The 23,721-nt window shown below is 34.9% G+C and overlaps 1 long non-coding RNA gene across 1 annotated transcript; it reads right to left on the reverse strand.

The window, feature by feature from the left end:
• Positions 1–3,775: 3,775 nt before the first annotated feature.
• LOC111785610 (uncharacterized) lies at positions 3,776–6,243 on the reverse strand. Its single transcript, XR_002813681.2, has 2 exons — positions 5,946–6,243; positions 3,776–4,108 (listed from the first exon to the last, which is right to left on the reverse strand). It is a non-coding gene; the product is annotated as an uncharacterized LOC111785610 (long non-coding RNA).
• Between the last annotated feature and the right edge of the window lie 17,478 nt (positions 6,244–23,721).

Genomic DNA, 23,721 nt, shown 5'->3' on the forward strand with positions numbered 1-23,721 from the left:
AAAGAGCCACACGATCGAACAGCTCGAAACGTCGCGGTAATTCTGAGAACTCTATCACACACATGAAAGGACGTGTCGAAGAGTTAGACATTACCGAAAACATCACATTAAAACTCTTGAGCGATTAGACAAAAGACTTTAGGGCAACTACACCAAAAATTCATTGTTGTCTAATGGTTCGGATATTTTGCTTTCACCTAGGAGATTATTGTTTAATTCTCTGAAATTGAATATTATTTTCTTATTTCTTTTTATTTTATAGTTTCATCTTTTGTCACCCAGTATATTTAAACTTTACCTCATTTTGTGAGGCACTTTAATGGTCAAGTTCAATAGTATCTTAGATTAAGGACTTTTATGAACATCTTACCTATGTTAGTGTTATGTTATAGATATTTGTTTCAATTTCAACAAGTGGGGTTGAGATGATTCAAATGGTTAATGCGATAATCCGGCTATTTTTGAAGGCTCTCTTGTTGAACGCCATCATGGTTGAGATGAGCACCCGAGAGAGTTTGACAAGGAGACTCGAATTTAAACTTTACCTACGATTGAGAGGCACTATAATGGTCAAGTTCAATGGTATTTTAGATTAAAAAGACTTTTATGAACTTTGTACCTTTGTTAGTGTTACTTTGTACCTTTGTAAGTGTTATATTATAGACATTTGGTCAAGTTCAACAAGTGGGGTGTAGGTGATTCAAATGGTTAATGTCACTTTATTTGATTCAAATTGTTAATGTGATAATCCAGTTGAATAGTTACAGGTTATTTCCAAGGTCTCTCTTATTGAACGGCAACAGGGTTGAAATGATTGAGATGAGCATGTGAGTGAGTTTGACAAAATTGAAATAAAATCAAATAAAATCACTAAAAAAAAATTGAAAAAAATTGAAAAAAAATTAGCCTTATGACACTTCCTTCAACTCGAAAGGCCGTAAATCAAGGATTCCTTCGCCCAAGACCGATGATCCAACTCCCAACATGGAAATGATAAACTATAGAATCATTCCAAGAACCTCAATGGATGGGTTACAAACTCACATTACAAATCTCGACAACTGGACGTGTCATCGACGTTAAAAGAACGACTGCATCAGAGCAAGTCATGGGGATAGAAGATTCCGTTGAAGGATGATTGACCAACTGTAATCTTCAGCCCAACGAGCCAAGCTTTTGTAGAAGCAAGAACCCTTGTATTAAAGAAATTAACACTCTTATTCAAAATTTAGATCAAACAAGAGATAAAGCTAGAATTAGATAATGAGATCCAAGATTTGGAATCTTTTTCTAAATTGAGTCACTTCACAATCGAACTTGAGCAAGGCTTGATTGAATAACTCAGATGCAATCTACCACAAGAATTGCACGAAACTTAGAAATGACAAAGATATGCTCAGATTTCTACAAGGGGGGTCGTCTCAACTTGAGAGATCAATTTCATTGATCACAAATATGCTTTTACATAATAATTTGTGGGTATTTATAGTCTCCCAACAAAAGAAGTTAGTGTTCGTGATTTAATCTCGATCCCTTTAAATCTCCATAGAAGACGAAGTTAATTTGAGCATTACAAACTTTATGAAATTAAAATAATAAATAAAGTTTTCTAACCACTCATGAACTGATGCTTGCAACTTCATCCACTACTTCAACCATGCAAATATTTACTTTTGAATCTCCAAATGATCTTGACTCAAACGAATCAACTTGTAACACATGAAATGATGGTTGAACCTAGCCTATCCAATTTTGTAGATGAAGTATGAATGCTTGTTGAATCTTTGAAGTATGAATGCTTGTTGAATCTTCTTAGCCTTGGGTTGTCTAATAGGTCCAGTTGCAACACCGTGATTCTTATCATCATCCCCCTCTTCAAAAGGATTCGTCCTCGAATCAGAAAAATCATCACCCACATCAAAAGGACTCAACTTAGCAACATTGAAAGTAGAATGTACACCGTGATTCTTATCATCATCCCCCTCTTCAGGATTCGTCCTCGAATCAGAAAAATCATCACCTACATCAAAAGGACTCAACTTAGCAACATTGAAAGTAGAATGTATTGACCATTCTACGGGAACATCAATTTTATTGTTTCATGCAATAAAATGAGTCATTTTCTTATCATCATCCTCCTCTTCAGGATTCGTCCTCGAATTAGAAAAATCATCACCTACATCAAAAGGACTCAACTTAGCAACATTGAAAGAAGAATGTATTGACCATTCTAGGGGACCATCAATTTTATTGTTCCATGCAATAAAATGAGTCATTTTACTAAATATCTTATAGATCTACAGACCCACTCCCACTTCACCTATCCACGCTAACATTAAAATGAAAATTCATCCGTAAAATTACACTCAGCTTATGCAAATGGAAACAGGTGTGGTGAACGTGGAGATTAAACACGTGACCTTCAAATCTTTAGTTTGACACTCTTCCCAACTGAGCTATCCCTGCTAACATTAAAAATAAAAATTCATAAGTAAAGTTATTTCCACTAATTCATTATATTTTAAAAGGAAATAATAATCAACTAAACTATAAGGTGCAATGAATGCAAATCGAACACAAGACCTTCCAATATTCAATCTAATGCTCTCCCAACTAAGCCATCCCAGATAACATAAAAAACGAATAATCACAAGTTTTAGATTGAATAGTCAAGTTATGCAACTTAGTCAACCTATGCCAATATAAAAAACGGTATTTCCACTAATTCATTATATTTTAAACAAAAATAATCACTAATTTTGAAAAGAATAGTCAAATTATGCAACGTGAACCAAGGAAGTGGATCAAACACATGACCTTCAGATCTTCCTGACGCTCTCCCAACTGAGCTATCCCTGCAATCATTAGAAATGAAAATTCATCAGGTTATGCAAATAGAAATAGGTGCGGTGAACGTGGAGATCGAACACGTGACCTTCAAATCTTAAATCTAACGCTCTCCAAACTGAGCTATCCCCGCTAACATTAAAAATGAAAGTTTGTAAGTAAAGGTATTTCCGCTAATTAATTGAAATTTTAAAAAGAAATGATCACTAATTTAAGATTGAATAGTCAAATTGTGCAACGTGAACCATGTGTGGTGAACGTGGATTGAACACGAGACCTTCAAATCTTCAATCTAACGCTCTCTCAACTGAACTATCCACACTAACGTTAAAAATGAAAATTCATCAGTAAAGGTATTTTAGCTACTTCATTGAAATTTTAAATAGAAATAATCACTAATTTTTAATAAGATATTCAAGTTATCCAACTTGTATAAGGTGGGGTGAACTAGAACACATTAGGTATTTCCGATAATTCATTGAGATTTTAGAAAGGAACAATGACTAATTTTAGATTGAATAGTCCGGTTATGCAACTAGAATCACACTACAACAAATAATAAATACGATAGATTACGAAAAATGCTATTATAGACTTTTTATAGCGTTTTTCGTACGTCGTGACAGCCCATGTTATTAAAAGTCCAAGACTTTTTATAGCATTTTTTTATAGCTATAATGAATGCTATAATAGATTAGGAAGCTATAACTTATCTAAGTTGTTATAAAAACCTTTTATAGCACTTTTTTAGAGCTATGATCTGTTTATGATAACAAAAATATTATGCTTTGTTTTAATTTATAATAACATTTTTTTAATGTTATAATATAATATTTAAACCTTTGTTTTAATTTATAATAACATTTTTTTAATGTTATAATATAATATTTCAACCTTTAATCTATTGATATAATAATACTATTTAATCTTTAGGCTCAACAATATTTTCTTTAATATAATCTAACTCAAGAGATATTATAATGTATTTACACTTAGATGTACATAAGTTTTAAGAAACGGAAACACATTACTAAAATCTACAAAAGAATAGAGACAATAACAGTGGCCAAGCTCTGTTCATCCAATTCTTTTAACATGTTGAGCAGCCGATTCCTTACTAGTGCATTATCTTCTTAGGAGCAAGCTACCTTTCTTAAGTATATGTTATTTGAGTAGGCATAATATCCCAATTTTACCATCAAAAATATTGTTTCCAGCAGCACGTTCACTCTCTTTTATCGCTTTGTTCCTCCTGCATCCTCTGTGTAATGAAGATATCAACATTGCTTTCATATACCTCTTGGACTTAGCTTGATTTGTTAAGAGAAGAAAATCATAATTGCATTCATCCATCATAACCTCCACACAACACACTTTTGTTATCCATTAGCAAGTGAAATGAGAAGAATGAAACATAAATTAAGTATTCCATTTGATTATTACTAATATTGCAACAATATTTCAGAATACTACAAAAACCAACACCTACATTTTCTTAATCAAGAGGCCAAACGAATATGGAGTATTAGTTAGATTTTTCCAATGAAATAACATCTTGAATTGTAGCATCTCATACAATCACCTTTAGATGCCAATCCTTCCCTCTTGATTGAGATCAACTCAAGAAGGTCAAAGTAAAACTACAGAGCATGGCCTTCAAGGATGCCAAAGTAAAAACAATCTAAACAGTTTTCCTCCTTGATTTTCTAACAACCATTTGTACGACCGTGTTTAGATGTAACATCGTATTCAGAAATGTTGCTTAAACTTTATATAAATGGTATGTTGTAATTTGCTTATAGAAAAATAAAATTTGACAGGGTTTCATTAATGTTCTTGTTTTAAAAGTACACAAAAGGAAAAGAATAGAAAACTCTTTTAAAGCATTTATCACAGTATAAACGTTCTTTGTTGCTACTACAAAAGGTAACAATACACAGGGTACAACTCAAATGATCTAAACAAGCTCATAACAAATATGGTGTGCAGAAACTATCAAGTTCGAAAGACTAGTTAAGTAAAAAATAAAAAAAAATAAAAAAAAAGACTAAAACTATCGTGTTCAAACTAGTTTTTTTTTTTTTCTTTTTTTTTTTTTTTGAATGCATATAACATCCATATATAAATTTTACTTCAACTCCACAGTCCTACATGAGTCCTACATGATTTCCCATTTGTTCCATCTTGCACCAACCAAACCAAACTTATGTATGGGGCTCAAGTTGGTAAACAACCAAGAATATAGCTAAGACAAATAATACTCTCTCGTGCTTTTGTTTAGGCCAAACCAACATAATCAAGAAATGTATTAGTTAATTATGATAAACAACTAAGAATGTAGTAGAGAAACTGTAATAGAAAATTGTAATAGAAAAATTCGGAATTAGGGACTTGGAGCAAAGTATGACCTAAAGATGATTTGTTCAATTGAACATATTCAAGTTCTGAAACAAACTCATTTCTGGTGGAATCTTTGCTTTAAAGCTACTCCATGAGGGATTCAAGTATTTCAAGTGTCCATAGAATCTCATTTCTACTGAGATACCTTCTAATCTTTACTTTAATCCTTGTGAGTTTCTCATATAGCTTGTTTGATCCTATTGGGACTAAACCAATCAACTCAACCAATCAGCTCGTTCTGAGACAAATTAATCTCCTCCAAACCCAGGTCATGAATGGCTGAATTGATTGCTCTGCAGCTTGAGCTCTTTCAGGTTATGGATAGCTTAAATCCCTTGTGGTAAATATCTAGATAGAACATTTTTGGAAGATCCAATGTCGTGAGCCTTGTCGAACACCAAAAATCCAAGGAACCAGAAAATTGATTGGCTGAAAGATTTAGAATGTTTAAATACAAACACCTTGTGGGCAATGTGTTGGGGACAAGGCCGAAACATATTAGATGCAAGAGAAAGATAATGAAGCGAAAGTAATTAATAAACATTTCATCCAGAAGAGGCCCACAGAAGAGATTATCAGAAAAATCAAGAAATCTAAGTGGGTATCCGTCTAGATAAACCATTACGACTGGAATTAACCCTATGAAGACCGGGAGGTAGAACAAGCTCATGACTCAGATTGCCAGAAAGCGAGAGTACCTTGAGATGCTGCAATTTCTCAGACCCTCTTCCGGTTCTCTCTGCTAGCCCCAACCCATCGAGAGAAAGCTCGAAAACTCCATTGATGGGGTTGCATTTGACGAACTCCCAGGGACAGGGAGAATCATCTTTATTCCAAGACGGGTGAAAGGAAGAAGAGTCGTGGGAGGCCTGATTTGAGAAGAAGAAGAGAAGATTGCTATCCGCCACTCCTACTAACCCTAACCTAAGGAAGGAAGATTTCAAATTCTGAAGTTTCTTTTCTGTGTTTTTTCCTTATTTTCCTTTTCCTTTTCAGTTTTTTTATTTATTTTTTATTTTTTTATTTTTATGTTTTCTATTAATAGCATAATATATAAAAAGCAATCCTCAAAAGATATTAAAAGGGCAATTTCTTGTAGTGTCAGGTGCGGTGAACGTCTAGATCAAACATGACCTTCAAATCTTCAGTACGCTCTTCCAACAGAGCTATCCCTACTAATATTAAAAATGAAAATTCATAAGTAAAGGTATTTCCGCTAATTCATTATGTTTAAAAAAGAAATAATCACTAATTTTAGATTGAATAAGTAAGTTATGTTTTTAGATTGTATAGTCAGGCAATAAACTTGTATTAGATGCGTTGAACGTGGATAAAACACGTGTGACCTTCAAATCTTTAGTCTAGCAATCTCCCAACTGAGCTACTCTTGCTAACATTAAAAATGAATATTCATGAGTAAAGGTATTGGGTACACTTCTGGAAATTCAACAAAAGGCAATAGTATTAGATTGAGATGCCAGATTTAAATCTCGCTTCTGGAAAATTCAACAAAAGGCATTGGGTACGCAGTTATAGTATGACATTCCACCCATTAACAGATGGTCAAACAGAAATCCTCAAGCAAATATTGGAAGACATGTTGAGGGTATATGTGATGGATTTTGCTGGGATAAGTACCTACCCCTTATGAAATTCGCTTATAATAATACTTGCCAAGCGACCATACAAATGGTCACATACGAGGTTCTTTATGAACGAAGATTTCGATCCCCTATCCTTTTGGAAGAAGGGGGGCAAACGACAACTATTAGGCCAGAGCTGGTGCAAATTACCAACGCCACCGTCCAGAAGATTAAAGCTAGGATACAAACTGCACAAAGTAGAGAGAAAAAATAAATAAAAATCAATAGCCACTCCATAACAATCTAGGTTTGGAAAACTAAAATAAAGAAAAAAAAAAATAAAAATATTTTTAAAAAACTTAGTTGGGTATGAAATTTTGCTTAAAATTCAAATGTTTTCTTTTTTTTTTTTTTTAATAAAAGGATAAAACACAATTTAAAAAAAAAACAAAATAGTTGAGGTGGGAAAACAAACAAAAAAAAAAAAAAAACACATAACATATCTATTCCAAAAGAATGCATGGGCTCCAGTGGCCATGCTGCTTCAACTATGTGATAGACCATGTGAAGTTAACATGACAATAATAGTAGGTTCTAAAGCACAAAAAAATATGTGGATAAATTATATATTGAGGTTGGATAAATTTCATATATTGAGGTGCGGACAACATATACACACGGGCAACTAAAAATGATAGATCCACTATAAGGGCATTTGGTCTAATGGTATGATTTTTTTTTTTACAAATTAGGTGGAATGAACAAACAAAAATAATAAGTTTAAAATTATCAAACAAAATATCAATTTTCAAATGGAATGGAGACATGACCATTCGAAAAAAGAAAAGGACAAAAGAAAAATATTAAATACATTTTCAACTAATGCATTTGGTTGAGAGATATTATGGCCAATATAAGAAAAATATAGCATTTAACTAATTTTCATGGATACATATGGATCCTTAGCATACTAAAATGACTGTTATTATTGGTATCAAACCAATAACAATTCATATCAGCTAAATCGTCCAATTGATAATTAGGCCAGAGAAAGAACTTGAATTTATTTTTATATCTATCAACATGTATGCTACTTTTATCTAAAACTTGATCACGAGTTTTTCTTATTTGCATTGTAAAATTATGTATTTCTATGGATATCATTCCTATCTCTAGAATTGAAACAAAAATATGGGGATAAATTTCAAATATTGAGGCGCATCTAAGATATGGACCAACAACTAAAAATGATAGATCCACTCCAAGGCATCTGGTCTAGTGGTATGATTCTCGCTTCGGGTGCGAGAGGTCTCGAGTTTGATTCTCAAAATGCCCCCAACAAATATATCAAATTGAAGCATGCAATATAATAAGATTTGAAATAAGTTTTTTAAACCTTGAACCAAGAAGTAATTCAGATGAATATTTGAAAAGAAAAAAAAAAGGAAGCTATATTTAATTATAATTTACAAGTATCTTTATAACATGTTAAATGAAGAGAGCAAACAACAAGAATAAACACACAAAGGAAATTTGTGTAAGTATGATTCTCTTCAAATCTTGGAAACTATGAGGATTCCTCTCCTTTCTTGGCATAAAGACTTACTTTTTCGGGACTTGGCCCATAAACAGTCATCTACTCTTACTCCTACTCTCTTCTCTAAGAATCAACATAGCATAATCATTCTATGAAGGCCGAGGTAGTCTTATAAAAAAAGATGATGGTACCACTTTCAAATCATTCCATGAGGACTTGAGAAAGTTTTGTAAGAGAAGATGAGGGTACCACTTTCTATTGCAGAATTTCTATGTGAATAGAGAATGAACCATATTCTTGGTAGATAAGATAGAGCCTCAAGCCTAACTTCAAAGGCATTACACAAATTGTTCTATTATATTTTTTCTAGGAACTCTTTGTTATGTTGTCTGCTGAAGGTTTCAGGAAAGGGACACAAATTCTCTATTGCACTGATCTCCTAATAGAAGTTTTACCTAGGTCATCTGTCGTCACAACCCTTTTAAGGAAGATGCGCCCAAATAACGAGTGAACAATAACATTTAAAGAAGTTTCAAAGAGCAAGAAGAGGATTGTGATAGAAGTTTCCATAGGTAAAACTTAATGTCTTAGCCAATCATGACCTCATAATGAGGAGTCTCTTGGACAACAATAACATATGGACAACAAATGTCTTAGCCAATTGTGACGGTCATGATTGCTCAAGGCGTGTTGCCCAAATAATCGGTAAACAATAACATTGCCCAAATAACCGCTTTGGACAACAAATCATTTACAAGAATGGCTGAGACATGCAACATGCAACCACAGGCAACAAGCCTTGGGCAATCATGACTGTGACATCTGCCCCCACACAATTTATTGGATGAGGCTGACTTTAGATCTCTCGATGCGCTTCCAGCTGATCTCATAATGAGAAGTCTCTTTCAACCTACTAGGTGCTGTTGAAAGTCACTTGACGGTTTGTTGAGTCTTCATGTCTTCTCTGTTCGTGTCTTTCCTACTTTCTTCGCTTGAAACTTTTTCTTATTTGTATGACGTCATACCACCTGCTTCTGCTTGATGTCTTCTTGGTCGAAATAATAACGTTTCAAGTTACTAACGTGGACAACAAGGTTAGTCCGCATCCATAAGAGCAATTGGATTCTATATGATGTCTTCATAATCTTATGGATAACATTAACTAGCCCATAGTATTTTCACACCAGTTTTTGGTTCTTGTTGCTTTGAACTCAAAGTTTATCTGAACTTAACTTATATGAACTCTTTATTTTTCTTGAAATTATTGTGGTTGACGCTTCTGACTGACCCTTCTCTTCATCCGTCTAGATGATATTTCTGTGTGAACATGTGTTGCTTCAGTGGTTTGTTTCTGTCTCCCTTCTTCATATCTGACCTTGTTTTTGTCTTTTCTGGTGGGGATAAATCCATTATCTGACCTTGTTTTCGTCGTGGTGTTCATGTAGTGGCAACAATATTTCTATTGAGGTTGGCTCACTCGAGCTCCCCTTTTCAATTACAACAGTAGCAGCAAGCGTAGATTCATCATGGCTATGATTATTTCTCAACTGTAGTATCGACATCATTTTCAACCCTCTTGGTTGATGGATGTTTTTCTGAATGATCATCGGGTTAAACTCCATTACTATTATACATTTTGCTAGGGGCATGTAAATGACTTTGTGTTTCAGTAGGACGTTCATTCCTGACACGACGTCTAAGTCATCCATTTCAACTATCACTAAACAATTTGCCTAGTCCAGGGCTCCAGCTTGATTAGAGTTCTCATTTTGACTCTTAAGACAGGCAAAGCTTCCAATTTGACGGCGTTCATCTTTCCGGTATCTTGATGCCAAAGGATGTTAAAATATTTTGCATCGGTCTCCATCATGAGTTGTGGGTGGCTCTAGAGTTGACAATGGTGTTCCTTACTACTTTGTGCTTTACCCAAACCTCGACATACATAATATATATATATTCATTTAACTATAACACATATGGTCCATGAAAGAATTGTAACTCTTATGCTCATTAATATTATAATGGCTACTACCTAAATTATAACCTAAAGTTGATAATTGATGTCCAATTAGCCAACCCTAAATTTGTAATCATTGTGGAGTGATTGAAATTACGATGGAAGTGGTTTAAACTCCGGGTATCTTAAAGGAAGTTGGTCTCTTCTAATAAAACACGAAGTTCTCTTTAATATCATTAATACAATTATGCTAGACATGAAACTAAATCTGCGTTCAATTTAATTCCATTTTATTGTCATCTTGAATGACGTGTAGGATAATTCTTGATTTACCTCGATATTTCATATTAGTTAAGCTTTTTGCAAAATCACAATTAGACAACAACAAATATGAACTTGGGTCTGTTTATTATTTTAAAGAAAATTTCTTTCTCCATCTTATTCCTAATAACTCTGCAACTGAATTCATATTATGCTAAAGTTTATGTAAATTAAAGCTCCACATGATGTAATTTAAAGTTCGAGTTACTTAACTAAAGTTTATCTCGTCTTTAATAAAGCTCCACATGGAAATGTTTATAGACTCCAACTCTTAGTACTATTAATGTAATTATATTTCATATGAGTTTGTCATAAATCAAACTATGGTACATTCAATACAACTTCATTTTCTTGTCATGCGAAGCAAAATAGAAGAATTAAATCAAACAAACTGATGAACTGAGCCGAATAAATCCAACCCAACCCAAACTGATTAGTTTGATTCATTTGTTGGGTTGTAGTTTATTCGATAACACTTGCATATTAGAACAATTCAACATTACATGCCTTACTTACAAGTAAAATACTAGACCATCAACTTTTTATTTTATAGTCCAACAACCGCTAAAGAAAATAGATTTCAAACTTGAGAGAAAAAAATATATTGAGTAGGAGTTAAAAATGTTGCATTTTTTTTAGAAATGGCATTTGGTCTAGTGGTATGATTCTCGCTTAGGGTGTGGTTCAATTCTTGGAATGATGCCCCTATGTTCATTTCTCAAAAGGAAGAGCCTTTACTTGTGTACTCAACGAATATATATGTCTCAACCTAGTGTATTATCATTTAACGATAATGCTCTTAATATCATTTACTTGTGTACTCCACGATATAATGATGATACATTCCATAAACAACTTAATATATAGTCCATAATAAGGGCATTTGGTCTAGTGGTATGATTCTTGCTTTGGGTGCAAGAGGTCTCGAGTTTGATTCTTGAAATGCCCCGATATAATGATGATACATTCCATAAACAACTTAATATATAGTCCATAATAAGGGCATTTGGTCTAGTGGTATGATTCTTGCTTTGGGTGCAAGAGGTCTCGAGTTTGATTCTTGAAATGCCCCTCCAAAAAGAACAAAAAAAAATAAAAAAAAAATAGTTTAGTTATCAATGGGGCCTAACCCAAAGGAATGCGTGGCAATGAACAACTTATACTTGGTCTAAGTAAAGTGGTATGATTTTCGTTTTGGGTGTGAGAGGTCTCAAGCCAAGAAGATGAGAATAGAGAATGAACTCAAATAGTGTCACAATCCTAGAACTTTTTAGCCAAATAGGTCATAGATTTAAAATGTGGTTTTAAACATTGAACCAAGAAGATGAGAATAGAGAATGAACTCAAATAGTGTCACAATCCTAGAACTTTTTAGCCAAATAGGTCATAGATTTAAAATGTGGTTTTAAACATTGAACCAAGAAGATGAGAATAGAGAATGAACTCAAATAGGTCATCTGTTGTCACAATCCTAGAACTTTTCAGTCAAATAGGTCATCTGTTGTCACAATCCTAGAACTTTTCAGTCAAATAGGTCATCTGTTGTCACAATCCTAGAACTTTTCAGTCAAATAGGTCATCTGTTGTAACAATCCTAGAACTTTTCAGTCAAATAGGTCATCTGTTGTCATAATCCTAGAACTTTTCAGTCAAATAGGTCATCTGTTGTCACAATTCTTTTAAGGAAGATGCGCCGAAATAACCGATGAAGAAGTTTCAGAGAGCCATAGGTTTGAATCCTATCACCTTGATGTGGTATTCTCAGGGGCTGAAGTGCAAAGCCCCATAGCCCATCCGTGGTCAGGAAGGCAGGCGAACCATGCACACTGGAAAAAAAAAAAAGAAGATCTCCTTTTCTATCACACGTAGAATTGTCATTCTTTTGTCTTTTGAAACCCCTTACCTTATCAGTCATCAGACAGGTTTTTGGTATCATATATCGAGATAATTATTATGAAAAAGTTATTCCACTAGTGTGACTTAGATACCCTTTCTTTGTGGTATCGGTCATGCTATTTGAATAGTCTGAAGTCATCATAGCCTCTCCACCGGTTTCGAAGACTCCTTCGGCATCAATGTGCTCCAATGAAAGAGATCAGACCCTTTCGTAAACTAGAACCGGGCACAAAATGCCAAGGAGAAAGTCGAAAGTGAGCTCTTTTCGCGTATACGCAATCTCGAAACCCAATTAGCTCATGGACTGTCACCTCAACCCTGGCGAGTATGAGTGCTTGGTAAGAGAGAATGTCGAATGAGAAAGACATTCGATTACGGCAACATTCGCAACTACCAAAGTGCACTAAACCTAATAGAGATCTTCGACCTAACAATAATGGAACTTCAAGCCCATTTAATCAATCCGCTTTGTACCTTATTGTTGACCGAATCGGATGCACGCCAGGCCTAAATTCTCTCTCAGTCACCCAGAGACGAAAGGAAGATCATATCCGAAGTTTACGAATCGAAGAAAAAGTGGATCTGAGTTCTACACGCTTTCATTTTCAAAAGCTTCGCTTGCCTACGGTACTTTATTCAGGATGTGCAACAATACGGTCATCTCTCAGCCGTGTATAGAGAATTCGTTGATCATTTCCTTGGCGGATAACACAAATGAAATCGCTTCCCTGACCGCCCATCTTATGAGTCCATTCGTGTCTTGTTGGTTTGTTGTACTATTCTATACCTTTCTTGATAGATAGAAAGATTTGCGGGAGCTGGGAGGGCCTATCATGAGGAAACTTTCCTTTTCACGGTAGGCAAAGGTAAAGCGGGAGCTGCATATGTCCACGGTGATCAAGGCAGAGCGACTCCATCTTTAAAAGATGTTGATTTTATCGAAACTGTTAGATCCGCTTTCGTTAAAGAAAAAATAGGAGCTCTTGGTTTGGCTAATGTCGATTCGTATGGCAATGCGGACTCGACTAAGGATGAGGATTCCGCTTTTCATACTGCTGCTATGAGCCGAAAGAGCTGGTAAGCTATCTCGCTAAACGAAAGAAAAAAGCACGTACGCGTTGACCTTGTTACAAGGGGCGGGGGCCAGCCAAAGAAGGTCAGTCGGACTAGGTTAGGACCCTTGATCCGGTTCAACTAAGTTCTTCCATGCGAGAATGCATGCGTATCGGTATCCTCTTTAGGACCGGTGGCTTCCTCTTTTCGTTTATACGTTTGGAGAAACCTGTTAAGCCTGTCTTTCTTATCAGGTGTGATTCAATCTTTCAGCTTAAACTTTCCTATCGTTCGACGGAAAAGGTAGGAGTACGACTACCTTTTTCTTTTCTTTCCCGAGCCAAGGGATCATTCAGTTTCTACCAAAAAGTTTGCTATCTATTAGTTGTTGTAATCAAATGTATTTCTGATTTCATGTTAGCTCCTCCAAGAGTTTTTTGTGTTGGATCGGTATGGCAACCCTAGAGGGGGGGGGGGGTGAATAGGGTTTTAACGATAAAGGTGATTAAACGTGATTAATTTTTCTAATGATGAAACTTTTTACAAATAAGTAGAAGATGATAATTACTATAACAAAGTAATTCAAGTCAAAACAATAATCAAGTAGAACATGCAATAAATCACAATAATAATTTTGAAATTAAATAGAAAAGAGTTAGAGAAAATGACACCGTAGTTTTATAGTGGTTCGGTCAAACTCGACCTACTCCACTCCCCAAGCGCCTCTTGGGAATTTGAATAAAGAACTTTCTCGACTCTTTCCACGGATCTGAGCCAAACCGCTACACCGCTCTTTTTACGAGTTCAAGAGCAAACTCAATCCTTTCCACGGCGCAGGATCAAACCGATACAAGTATTTGAGTTTGATAATAACACACCACAACTCTCTCAAAGAGTAGATTTACAATTTGGGATACTCACAACTATTTCCTCACAATACAAAAATAATCCCTCTCAAGAATAAGATGAAAAGAAATAAACTTGTAAGCTTGGAGAGAGCAACAAACAATGGAGACTTTGAACAAATGAGTATTGGAGAATGTATGTAAGTTGTGTATTTTAAAATGTGGGGAAGATGAGTTTATATAGAGGAGAGAAGTGGCAAAATGTAGGATTGAATATTGACCATTGGATTGTGTTAGGAATAATGGAAGGTGGAGATTAAAAGTAAATAAATAAGAAAATTTTTTAAATTCATTTATTTCAAAATTTTAATATAATAGTAATATAATATAATAATAATAAAAAGTTATGTGAGTAACGGTTAAATGAAATTCAAAATTTATTATAAATATAATAATATAATAATAATAAAAACTATGTGAGTAACCACCAAAATTTTAAAATATAATAATATAATAATATAATATACTAATAATAAAAATCAATGTGAGTAACGGTTAGATTCAAATTTATATTTTGTAAAAATAACTTTATTTAAAAATATAGTAATAAGAAAAACTCCACCATTTGTTACTCTCCCAAAATCATAAATGTCATACTTTGATATATTTTGATTTGTCCATCATTTTGATTTTGCTGCCACATCATCACGTCGGGTATGTTGTCTCGACTGTAATTTCTTCGTTTTAGCTCTGATTTGAGTAATTGAAAAGTCGTTGAAATTGTTATTCCCGACCTTATACTGTGGACAGTTCAAAATACTGAAAATAATTAATAATTAAAAAGTAGGTTTGTTATCATCAAAACATCAATTAATTGATTGAAATTAATTAAAGTGAGATCAAGGCCAAAAAGCCAACATTTTGGTCCGTAGTAGACAAAACCTTGGACTTCTATCGGACTTATAGCATTGCCGTTGAGGGTTGGCCTTACAAGAGATCAAGCAGCCTTTCTTTCCCTACCTGGTATGCTTTCCCGCTTATCGTGCAACTAGCCAACTAGCCAAAGAGAGAGGGAGAGGGATCATGTCAATCAATTTGTATGTGCATTTTGTCCGTCCTATACTTGCCTGCTTAGCTTTCTTAGCCAACATCTCCGATTTCCCCTGAACAAAGAGGTTCTGCTTATCCATACCCAAAAGTCACACTTTCAGCCGAAAGACAGATTTTTAAGTCGGTTCATAGATCAAGAAAGAATGAAGCTGCTTATAGGGACGGTTACGCGATACGTCTTTTCATACTCGCCTTTTCTTTAACCCTGCTATCAACCTAGCCATTATCGCTTGTTGCTTTAAGGGGTCTCCCCACTGTAGATTACTTGGATTGGTTCTCGCGTCCCTGTGCCAAAAAGAATGGGCGAGTTTGGTTTGAGTGTTCATCGATTGGGTGGATCCATTTGCTCCGGGGGGGAGGGGGGGGGGGGTGAGACGAGGTGTAGCGCAGTCTAGTCAGCACATCTGTTTTGGGTATGTTGTCCACTAAAGGTTTTAGGCAAGGGGGTAAAAAATTTCTACATAGGTCATCTGTGGTCACAATCCTTTTAAGGAAGATGCTCCCAAATAATCGGTGAACTAGCCTTTAAAGAAGTTTCAGAGAGCAAGAAGAGGCAGAACAGAGAATTGGAGTGAGTCGTGCAAGGAAGAAAGAACTAGTAGGTTTAATTTGGGTTCATTTGAACTAAATAACGAACCAAAATTTTTCAAACGAACCCAAATTTAAGACTCACTAGCTCAAAGTTCATATGTGGTAAAAAAAAAAAAAAATCTTCCGTGGCCCAACCCTTATTCGCAGTCCGCATCCAACCATTTCTTTTTCAACCTACACGTATGCTCCAGCCCAAACTCACGTAACTAGTCAGAAGATGCGGCCCACAACTGAACGGAAGACAAGTGTCACAATCACACTCTTGCAGTAGTGAGACAATGATTATGTGACATTTGTTCTAATCCAATGAACAAGTCAACCATGCAAAATTTAGACTGAACGAACAATAGCAGTGTATGCTCGTATCACGTTTAGAAGAAATATTTTAGAAAATGTGAGCGAGAAAATACATTAAAAACAATTTCAAATAAAGCAATGTTATAAGCTAAAAGTGAAGAAACAACAACTGGTCACGTTCTCCTATAGTACATTTTGGGACATTTTAGTCCTGATGGGTGTAGATATGATTTTGAGGACTAATCATACACCCCGTATTGGCACAACAATAATAGTAAAGGCCTATCTAAGATGAAAGCAAGTAAAACGTGTTTGGAATGAGCATACCACCAATATCTGACCTTCTTGTTTTGGGTCATGGTGTTCATGTAAATAAAGTTTTTGTTGAGGTTGGCACACTTGAGCTCCCCCTTTTCAAATACAACAATGGCAGCAAGTGTAGATTCATCATGGCTAAGATTTTTTCTCAACTGTACTATCGTCATCATTTTCACCCCTCTTGGTTGATGGATGTTTATCTGAATGATCGTTGAGCTAGACTCCGTTACTACTATGCATTTTGCTAGGGGCATGTAAATGATTTTGTGTTCTAGTAGGATGTCAGTCCCCGACTATTTGAGCTCTAGAATGTTCGATATGAAGGCTGACTATTTATAGTAAAAATTTGATAGAGATATATATATCCTAAATAATTATATATACTAGGCGGTTACATATGGTGAAGCTATATATAATAAATTGAAATCATATGTATACCCATTAGTCAGTGCTTCCTAAATGTACATTTCTCATTCTTCATATCCTCTCTTTGCATACCTGAAGTCATTAATACAAAACCATTAGTCAATATTTCTTCTTACATTTTCTCTATCATGTTCTTTGTGTTCATTTAGATCAAGTGTGTGCGTTGTTGTGTGATTCTAATAACTGGTATCAGAGCGAGGAGAGATTCACCACGATCTGTGAAGATGGAATGAAAAGTTTGATGGATTCGATATAAGTTTCTAGAAGATGCAGATTGAAGATTATCTATACGAGAAAGATATTCAGGAACCCATTTTGGGGGTGAAGCTGGATACCATGACCACGGAGGAGTGGAAGCTCAAGGATTGTCACGCCATAGGGTTAATCTGGTTGACGCTGCCAGGGAACTAAAGAAAGTGCGATTGGAAATGGTCCATACAGACGTTTAGGGACCATCTCCAGTTTCTTCATTTCTAGTACCAAAATTTCATGGATTAGAGGTCTCGCACTGTGCAACGACAACTCTCTGTTTTCCTAAGGCTAGTCAGATATCTCATGACCACTCTTTTCCTCCTCATCATATCTAGACACTATAACGTTGATCCAGTATTGTCTTATATAGTTAACGTTCACTCTTTAACGTCCAAGGACATTTTATAACTACCACAAAAATCAAAAGATACAATAAATTCATACAAGTTTTACAATATATTATATACTACGAAATAGGGTTAGACTGCTTACTTGGTCGCGGAGAGACGTGTCATCGAGCTGAGTCATAAAGATATACGACTCTTTATCCTAAGAAAAAATCTATATAATTTAAAATCTAGCTGCTTTGATACCAATCTGTTACCACCCAAATTTCAAGGGTTCAAAACTCAAATAGAAACTAAAATTGGGAGTGAAAACAAATAAAAATAAAAGTAAATTAATATAAAATAAAAAAGTGTTGTAAAATTAAAATGAGATTGAGAAACAACAAAACATTAAATATAAAATAAAATTAAATTATAAGACGGTGTTGTTGAAATTTATCCAAACAGAAAAAAAAAAAGTGTTTGGGATAAAATTACAAAAAGAAAAAAAAAGTACAAAAAAACTCAAACACAAAGACAAACTAACGCTACATAACAACCCCATCTGTGAGTGCACAACCTTTGAAGGCTCCGTCATCTCAACGATAAGTTCTATTACGAACCCATCCAAAATAATCACACCTGTGACCGCATCTCCTGACTTTAAACTGCTAGTCTAAACATGGTTTCGTCACGAAAGCTTTAGAGATAAATCTATCTTTACAAAAATATTTTTCTCTTAATTTATAATTAGTCATAAAAAGAAATAATTAGGTATAAATTTGGTCTAGAATTCAAAACTTTCAAATGGTACTGTTCCTTAACCAGATTCTTGAACTCCTAGTACCATATATAAAGTTGGTATCCTCTAATAAAACAAGAATTTCTCTTAAGATCATTAAATTCTTATAGACTCCATGCTCAATATCATTAATACAATTATGTTTTATCTTGAACACGCCAAATATGAAACTAAAGTGCGTTCAATTTAACTCCATTTTATTGCCATCTTAAATGATGTGTAGGGTATATTCTTGATTTACCTTAAAGTTCTTGTGACATGATAGTTCATATTAGTTGAGCTTTTTAGAAAATCACAAGTTAAAAGACAACAATGATGAACCTAGGTCTATTAGTCAATTCAAAGACAATTTGTTTCTCCATCTTATTGATAATAATAGTTCAACTAAATCCATATTATGCAAAGAAACAAGTTTACCACTCATAAAAACAACTACCTAAATTATGTCCTAAAATTTGAAAACATAAGTTGTAGTTGATAATTACACAAAAATTTCCGTAAATCCATGAATTCGTGTCCAATTAGTCAATCCTAAAGATTGTAACTAGCATATAGTAATTGAAGCTCCACATGAAGTAATTTAAAGTTTCCCTTACCTAACTAAAGTTTATCTCATCTTTAATGAAGCATGAATTGTACTGAAGTTCATGAAATGTTTATAGACTCCAACTCTGAGTACTATTAATGCAATTATGTTGCATATGAGTTTGTCATAAATGAAACCAAGGTGAATTCAATACAACTTTATTTTCTTGTCATACGAGGCAAAATAGAAAAATTAAATCAAACAAATGAATGAACTGAACCGAATCAATCCAACCAGAATTTATTAGTTTGTTTCTTTTGTTGAGTTGTTGGTTTATTTGATAACCCTTGTATATTATAACAATTCAACTTTTCGCAACTACTAAGAGAAAAATATATTTCAGTAGAAGCTAAAAATATTGGGTGTTCAAGAAAAGACATTTGGTTTAGTGGTATGATTCTCACTTGGGGTGCAAGAGGTTTTGAGTTCAATTCTTGAAATGCCCCTATGTCTAAATCTTTTCTTATCTAAGGACTTCATATTCGACATTTTACACTTACCATCATGCTCTTAATACTCATAGTCTTTCTTAACATCCCATCCCAAGGCTTTATTCTCCAAGACAAATTCTACATTCGAGGACTGTACGTGTTCCTGCAATACGACCTTAATACCTAGGCCTAAGGCTTCATACATACATTTCAAGTGGTATAACAAGGGCAAGGCTTCATACATACATTTCAAGTGGTATAACAAGGGCATTTGGTCTAGTGGTATGAAAGTTCGATTCTCAAAATGCCCCTTCAAGAGATTGTAGTATGAAAGACATTTACCAAGTAAATAAATACATTAAAATAACACAAGTGACACATATGTAAACAATGTTATTAATACTTTATTTCTATTACATCTTTCCTTATTTATGGAATAATGAGCGGAGATATTTTTAATTTTCACAATTACTGATGACGGGAGGTTTAGGATTTTTTAATGTAAGAATTGTGGGGATGTAGCTCAGATGGTAGAGCGCTCGCTTTCAATGTGGAAAGTACGGAGATTGATACCTTGCATCTCCAAATGAATCGATCACTAAACTTATGAAATAATGAGCGGAGATATTTTTTCATTATCACTAAATATATTACTCCATCTTTCCTTATTTATGAAATAATGAATGAGCGTAGATATTTTTTTCATTTTTACAATTATTGATGACGGGAGGTTTAGGGTTTTTTGATGTAAGAATCGTGGGGATGTAGTTCAAATGGTAGAGCGTTCATTTCCCATGTGGAAAATACGGGGATCAATACCTTGCATCTCCAATTGAATCGATTATTAAATATATTATTTCTTTTCAATTTTTTCTTATTTAGGACATAATGAGCCGGGATAGTTTTTCATTTTCACTATTACTGATGATGAGATGTTTAGGACTTTGTGACATAAGACTTGTGGGGATATAGCTTAGATGGTAGAGCACTCGCTGTGCATGTGAGAGGTATGGGGATCGATACCATGCATCTCTAGATTTTCTTCATTTTCACTATTATTGAATTGTGGGGTGGGAAATTTAGGGTTTTATGATGCAAGAATTGATGCAAGAATTGTGAGGATGTAGCGATGGGAAATTTAGGGTTTTATGACGCAAGAATTGTGAGGATGTAGCGATGGGAAATTTAGGGTTTTATGATACAAGAATTGTGAGGATGTAGCGATGGGAAATTTAGGGTTTTATGATGCAAGAATTGTGAGGATGTAGCGATCGGAAATTGTGAGGATGTAGCGATCGGAAATTTAGGGTTTTATGATGCAAGAATTGTGGGGATGTAGCGATGGGAAATTTAGGGTTTTATGATGCAAGAATTGTGGGGATGTAGCGATGGGAAATTTAGGGTTTTATGATGCAAGAATTGTGGGGATGTAGCGATTGGGAAATTTAGAGTTTTATGATGCAAGAATTGTGAGGATGTAGCGATGAGAAATTTAGGGTTTTATGATGCAAGAATTGTGGGGATGTAGCGATGAGAAATTTAGGGTTTTAAGATGCAAGAATTGTGAGGATGTAGCGATGGGAAATTTAGGGTTTTATGATGCAAGAATTGTGAGGATGTAGCGATGGGAAATTTAGGGTTTTATGATGCAAGAATTGTGAGGATGTAGCGATCGGAAATTTAGGGTTTTATGATGCAAGAATTGTGGGGATGTAGCGATGGGAAATTTAGGGTTTTATGATGCAAGAATTGTGGGGATGTAGCGATGGGAAATTTAGGGTTTTATGATGCAAGAATTGTGGGGATGTAGCAATGGGAAATTAAGGGTTTTATGATGCAAGAATTGTGGGGATGTAGCGATGGGAAATTTAGGGTTTTATGATGCAAGAATTATGGGGATGTAGCGATGGGAAATTTAGGGTTTTATGATGCAAGAATTGTGAGGATGTAGCGATGGGAAATTTAGGGTTTTATGATGCAAGAATTGTGGGGATGTAGCGATGGGAAATTTAGGGTTTTATGATGCAAGAATTGTGGGGATGTAGCGATGGGAAATTTAGGGTTTTATGATGCAAGAATTGTGGGGATGTAGCGATGGGAAATTTAGGGTTTTATGATGCAAGAATTGTGGGGATGTAGCGATGGGAAATTTAGGGTTTTATGATGCAAGAATTGTGAGGATGTAGCGATGGGAAATTTAGGGTTTTTTGATGCAAGAATTGTGAGGATGTAGCGATGGGAAATTTAGGGTTTTATGATGCAAGAATTGTGAGGATGTAGAGATGAGAAATTTAGGGTTTTATGATGCAAGAATTGTGGGGATGTAGCGATGAGAAATTTAGGGTTTTATGATGCAAGAATTGTGGGGATGTAGCGATGGGAAATTTAGGGTTTTATGATGCAAGAATTGTGGGGATGTAGCGATGGGAAATTTAGGGTTTTATGATGCAAGAATTGTGGGGATGTAGCGATGGGAAATTTAGGGTTTTATGATGCAAGAATTGTGGGGATGTAGCGATGGGAAATTTAGGGTTTTATGATGCAAGAATTGTGGGGATGTAGCGATGGGAAATTTAGGGTTTTATGATGCAAGAATTGTGAGGATGTAGCGATGGGAAATTTAGGGTTTTATGATGCAAGAATTGTGGGGATGTAGCGATGGGAAATTTAGGGTTTTATGATGCAAGAATTGTGAGGATGTAGCGATGGGAAATTTAGGGTTTTATGATGCAAGAATTGTGAGGATGTAGCGATGGGAAATTTAGGGTTTTATGATGCAAGAATTGGGAGGATGTAGCGATGGGAAATTTAGGGTTTTATGATGCAAGAATTGTGAGGACGTAGCGATGGGAAATTTAGGGTTTTATGATGCAAGAATTGTGAGGACGTAGCGATGGGAAATTTAGGGTTTTATGATGCAAGAATTGTGGGGATGTAGCGATGGGAAATTTAGGGTTTTATGATGCAAGAATTGTGGGGATGTAGCGATGGGAAATTTAGGGTTTTATGATGCAAGAATTGTGAGGATGTAGCGATAGGAAATTTAGGGTTTTATGATGCAAGAATTGTGGGGATGTAGCGATGGAAAATTTAGGGTTTTATGATGCAAGAATTGTGGGGATGTAGCGATGGAAAATTTAGGGTTTTATGATGCAAGGATTGTGGGGATGTAGCGATGGGAAATTTAGGGTTTTATGATGCAAGGATTGTGGGGATGTAGCGATGGGAAATTTAGGGTTTTATGATTCAAGAATCGTGGGGATGTAGCGATGGGAAATTTAGGGTTTTATGATGCAAGAATTGTGGGGATGTAGCGATGGGAAATTTAGGGTTTTATGATGTAGCGATGGGAAATTTAGGGTTTTATGATGTAAGAATTGTGGGGATGTTAGGGTTTTATGATGCAAGAATTGTGGGGATGTAGCGATGGGAAATTTAGGGTTTTATGACGTAGCGATGGGAAATTTAGGGTTTTATGATGCAAGAATTGTGGGGATGTAGCGATGGGAAATTTAGGGTTTTATGATGCAAGAATTGTGGGGATGTAGCTTAGATTGTAGAGCTCATTTAGCATGGGAGGCAAAGGGATATTGTTGTCAATATTTTACTTCTATTCAACCTTTCCTTATTTATGACATAATTAGAGGAGATATTTTTTCATTTTCACTAGAATTGATGACGGGACATTTAGGGTTTTCTGATATAAGTATTGTGGGAATGTAGCTTAGATGGTAGATTGCTTGCTTAGCATGCGAGAGGTACGGGGATCAGATCGATACCCCATATCTCCAAAAGAAACTATTCGTTATTACTATTTTATTTCTATTCAATTTTTCCTTATTTATGACATAATGAATAGCGTTATTTTTTTATTTGACATAAGAATCTTGAGGATATAGCTTAGATGGTAGAGTGTTTGCATCAAATGTGAGAAGTACTGGGATTGATACCATGCATCAACAAAGGAAATGATTACTAAATATATTAGTTCTTTTAAATTTTTCCTTATTTACGACATAATGAGCGGGCATAGTTTATCATTTTCAATATCATTGATGACGGGAAGTTTAGAGTTTTTTTATGTAAAATCGTGGGAATGTAGCATACGAGAGATATGGGTTTCGATACCTCGCATCTCCAAAA

Source organism: Cucurbita pepo, chromosome 10 (assembly GCF_057944985.1).
Source record: "Cucurbita pepo subsp. pepo isolate OVF chromosome 10, ASM5794498v1, whole genome shotgun sequence".
Taxonomy (NCBI): Eukaryota; Viridiplantae; Streptophyta; class Magnoliopsida; order Cucurbitales; family Cucurbitaceae; genus Cucurbita; species Cucurbita pepo.